The following is a 5,467-nucleotide window of genomic DNA, read 5'->3' on the forward strand; positions in this document are numbered from 1 at the left end:
GCGATTATGCGACTTCTCGCATTCTTGCGATTAAAAGATCTCGCTTTGGCTTTTTGCTATTCGCGTTACGTCATGAACGCTGTTACCTTCTCGCGTGGAAATAATCATAACAGTTATATAAATTAGGTAACAGTCGTTTCGTGGATTCTCTTCGTCGGTTACATTTTTACGCGAGACGATTCTTAATAGGAATTTCTGACGAGACGCGTTTTGCATGTCATCGAGCGATCCGGACGACACAGGACGCCTGTAAATCGTCATCCGATTTTCGTCCGGTTTCGATCGCTCACTCGATTTTAGGCTGTGCGATCCGCAGGTGTTTCGCTCTTGGCGAAGCATAGCCGCGTCTGAATCGTGAGCTGGCCAGGTAGTAGCGGCAGGACTTCTCTCACTTGGTGACTATTACGTGCGCGTATAACCGGCATACGCCGTCCGTGTGCATCGCGATAAATCCTTTGATACGTATCTCAGGGCCGATCGTGTGCTGACGATTTCCTCGAAACGAAAGAGGCGCCTTCGAAACTCGTAAATTTTCGATTTTGGAAGTTTGGGAAAAAAGAGAGAATCGGAATAACGTTTAATCGTGTCCAAAATTCGCGAAAATACGAATCAATATATTACTATATTTTTTTATATACAAAAAAAAAAACGCATCAATTTATATATCCGTCAAATTTGTCGATTGTCTTTCGCCGTCTTTTAATTTGATATATTTCAAGAGGATTTCTTTCGCTCGAAACTCGACTAAAATCTTAATCATCTTTCTTTTGTTGTTTTATAAAAATTTTCCGCATTTTCGTCCTTCGTAATTCCGAACATTGTGCATTGCCGTCGCGCTCACGACGGGCAGGTGAAATTTTTGATCGGCATAAATATACACGTACATTATTAACGGTTAAAAGGTCTACGTACTACAAGAAGACTCCCTGAACACGCGCCAACGACTCCATCGTCGATCCGTGCGTCGGGGCGGACGCAAGCTGCAGCACGCCGATCGAATGCGATTGTATGAATCACGTGGTACGCAACCAGGGTATCATTACGCCGGCAATCACGGTCATTTGTCCCAAGCGTTCTAATTAAGAGTCGATCGGCCGGGCTGAATTACGCCGCAAAGTTCATTGCAGCTCCGCCGCATGCAGGCGCTTTTTTAAACGTAACACCACGCATCTGCGTCGTGCAAAACGATTCACGCGATCGATGAAACGAATAAACGAACAAGTGCGTCGTACGCCTTGTACGCTAACTAGTAGCCTTTGTCTTGCACGAGATACTAAATTGCTTGATATTTGAAAAAAAAAAAAAAAAAGATATATCTTCCCATTATATTTTCTTTTGCTGTACTGATTTTTTAATGTTTAAAGGATGTTTCGAAAATGGATCAATCGCTCGGAAGGCGATTTGGATCCAAAAACAAGAAATAAAGTTGATATGAAGATATAGATCCAGAAATGCATTATTTTCAGATTATCGCTATTTTTATGTTGAAATTTCAAATTGCTTTGCTTTCGAATTTTTTTGTCAAAATTAAAACAAAAAAAACCTTTATGATTTTGAAATATAATTAAAGTTAAAAGAGCTGCCTTAGCATTACTCAGGATGCATCACGTGAAGATACAACCAGTGTCTCTTGGCAAAGATCAGGATTCTATAATTGTGCATTCTGAATAGTGCTAAAGCTTGCAATTTTTATTTGATTTTACTTACGTTATAAATCATAAAGACATCATTTTTTCTTTTTATTTTGACAAAAAATTCGAAAGCAAAGCAATTTCAAATTTCAACGTAAAAATGGCGATAACTCGAAAAGAATGCATTTTTGGAGCGATGTTCGTTAACTTTTTTCCTTGTTTTTAGATTTCCCATTCATCTCCGAGTGATTGACTTTGACTTACGAAACACTATATAATATGATTTATATTTGACAAATGATATAAATTTTGTTTGACAAAAAACGACGAAATAGACATTTTTATTCTAAATTTGATATTTCATCGATTATTCATATATTCTAATGTATACTAATTATTAACCAACTTTCTCCTATCTGATCCGGAATTACGCTGCTTTATTCTCGCACTATTTCCACGTTACGATCAATATTACGTTATCGCGGCTCGGTTTTATACTCTCTCACATTTTAAACTCTTATACGACGCTATTGAAAGAACGCCGTGAGAAAAAGTAGGTATTCTTCTCACAGACGCGCGGTTTTACAGACTTTAGAAGCATCTCTAACTCGTGTCTCGGTTTTAACGACTATTACGCAGTAAATATTTTCGCGATTCAGACCGTACGTCACCCGATTAATAAGAATGAAACGGATGATGTTTCGTGTCCCACCGATATGGGAATCATGCAAGTTTCGGCCGTAAAGTTAGCAAAACGTTCTATTGTTTTATACTGGCTGTAAAGTTCTCCAAGGTATTCGTGACTGAATAACGAACTACGATCATTAATTCCGACAGATCTCCTGGCCATTGCGCATCTGTTCCTATTTATATTCATCTTTGAGAAATATTCCAAATTACAATTACAATTTATTTATTTGGAAACAATGTCTTAAAAATTTTTAATGCGTCTGTTTTTAGATCTTGTTTCTTAAATTTTGTTTCTTATTTTTTTTTTTAAGTCATTAAATTAATTTTTGCGCTACGCGTTTTAGATAACTTAATTGCTTTTTTAACATGACCTTCGGTTCATAAACTTTGACTTGCGCGATCCAATTCATCGGTCATTGCCCTGTACCTAATGCGATCATTAAATAGATCGCAGATTCGAGATTGGCGAGGCTCAAGATTGGGAAGTGTCCCCTAACGTTCGAGAACGCCCCTTGTGCCCATCCAAGAAAACGATTTTCCACTCGCTGGCCGCAGCTTTCCCAGGGATCAATGGATCGTCCGATCGGCGACAAAATTCACTATTCCATTCTCGACCAACGTTGAAAGGGATTTAGCTTAACTGCTCGTTTACAACGAGGGTCAAGCGGATGCCCGAGTTTTTCTAATAACGTCATCAAAAGAACGAGTTCAATTTTCTTTCCAACCCCCAATTATTTTTTTTTTTTTTTTAACAATTCTCATTGCCTTGCCGTAATTGCGATATTTTCTTTAATACGTGTAACTTATAAATTAACAGATTTTTATTCTAATTTCGAAAAAAGTTTCTCAAAAAATGCAAACGCGCTTTGCTCCCCGCGCGCTCCTCTCCTCGCAGATTATTTTGTACGAAGGAATTAAACTTCTCATCGGCTCGAGCTAATAGAGGCTAGAGAACTTTTCCACCGGACCGACAACTCGAGAGAAAGAGCTCAATGTAATATTATTTAACCGTTAAAGTCAGTCCTCGTTAGGCTCTCACCGATAGAGGCGTGGGTCGTGTCGTCGTATATTAGTTTGGAAACGCCCCCGCGGATCGAGGGGGATGATGGCACGCGAGATTAATAGCCGTGGGGTCAAGTACGTCGGTATATATATACGCGAATTACCTTGGAAACTTACGGCCGACATTACTACTCAGGTTGTCTGGAAGCGATCGAAAACGCGAACTCGCAGGGATACCTCGGGGTCAGCTCGATTCGATTCGAGCGAGGCTTTTCTCAAAGATACTCGATCTTACCGGCGAGCACGAAATGTCTCTCTCTCTGTCGCAGGAAATCGAAATGGCAGCCACATCCTTCGACTAGTTAATTTTTGGATTAACCGGAGAAAGGAACCCAGCAAAAATGTCTTATAGAATTTTTCTCTTATTTATTATTTTATATTTTTATGTTTTTAATTTTATATTTTTTTAATATTTTATAAATTTTACCCAAAGAAGGAAAAGAACAATGGTAAGAAATACGAGCTACTTAAAAAGGTCGGCAGTTTTATATATATTTGTTCATCAAAGATAATCCCAACGATGATAGAAAAATTAAAAAGAAATTATAAAATGATTTGGATTTAAAACATTAAATTAGGAACAAGCGATATAATAGAGTGAGTATCACATTGTTATATGTATTTTTGACCGTTGTTTTCCCCTTTCCTTGCGTTTGTATATATCGAGCTTAATAAATTTTATCAATTTATTTATTCTTTTATACTATTCGTCAATGCCAAGTTTCCCTTTCAGAGAAGCCGTGAATAACTATTAATAGCGCCTGCCTTTTTCCAACCCTTCCCTCGCATTTCTTCGCGCTGACTTAAATCTCCTCGTTAACAATAAGAGGCACGATTTCGCGATGCAGCGTCGTATCTTATCGCGATCGATCGGACGATCGCGCCGATAAAAACACAGCGCGACCGTCAAAGTGATCATACACACATCTGTATCTCTGAGAGCGCAAAACAACGGGCGTATCTATTAAGATTGATCCTCGCGCCCCGAGTCTTCGTGTCGGATTCAGAAACTTGCTTCTGGCACGCGGCGAGATTTTCCGAATGTTCTTTCGCAACCTTTTCGGGGCGCGTGCGGCCGTCCGCCGTGACTTTTGTCGCTTGTCGGCGAATCTCACGCATATGGTGGTTGTAACATTTATTTTATCGACACGCACGATCGGCGCGAAAATTTTTATCCGCGCTGACCTCACGGCGCGAGAGAGGTAGAGGGAGACAGAAAGTGGCGGAAAGTGAAGGAGACCTGGACTCGGAATGAGTCGGAGATACAGGAACGTCGAGCGCGAGACGGACACGTACGACTCATACGACTATAATAGAAAATTATTCACGCATTACTCAATCGTTCGATTAACTCGGGGAAGATAATGGCACAATTGTCTTGTACTTTTTCAAGCGCGCCGTTGCTCGCGAGCGAGGATTTACGAGCCTGTTAATGCCGCTGATTTACTTTCAACGGTGCCGGCCGCGGAAATCCACGTGTGTGCGTATCAGAAAATAGATACCTATTAAAATTTATCCGTTATCGACGATTCCGGACGCTTTCAGCGGTCGGTGATTAATGTCGGGGTTGCACGTTGCGCAATCATCCTTGCGCGACCGTAGAAATATGCCGGCGATCAGGATGTCGCCGATTGATTAGTCACCGCGCACGTTCGCGCGTTGCTTCGACAAAAACAAAAAAAAAAAAAAACAAAAAAAAGATTGAAAATCTAAATTTTCCGCACTTAATGAGGACGATGGTTGAGCGTTCGCGCTCGAGCGCGAACACACGTAGCGTTTGCGAAAGCTTATTACACACACCTTCCTAAGTAATATCCACGGGACGATCGTGCAATCCGCGGAATTGATTCATGCACTCTCGCAAGGGCGGCTCTCTCGCGCAATCCGGCGACGCGAAATCCGGAAATGATTAGAAAGCGGTCGTGGAAAAAGATAGTACGAGCGGACGCGAGGTCTTAACGCGCGTGATTCCGGAGGGATCGCGCGCGCGCGCGCGCGCTCTATCGTCCGACGTGTCGGGCATTAAATCCTCGAATGCACACAGCCGGCGTTTCCCCCTTCTGTGAGTCCAGTTCCTGGACGTG

This window comes from Pogonomyrmex barbatus, unplaced genomic scaffold, assembly GCF_055798465.1.
Source record: "Pogonomyrmex barbatus isolate J1 unplaced genomic scaffold, ASM5579846v1 scaffold14, whole genome shotgun sequence".
Taxonomy (NCBI): Eukaryota; Metazoa; Arthropoda; class Insecta; order Hymenoptera; family Formicidae; genus Pogonomyrmex; species Pogonomyrmex barbatus.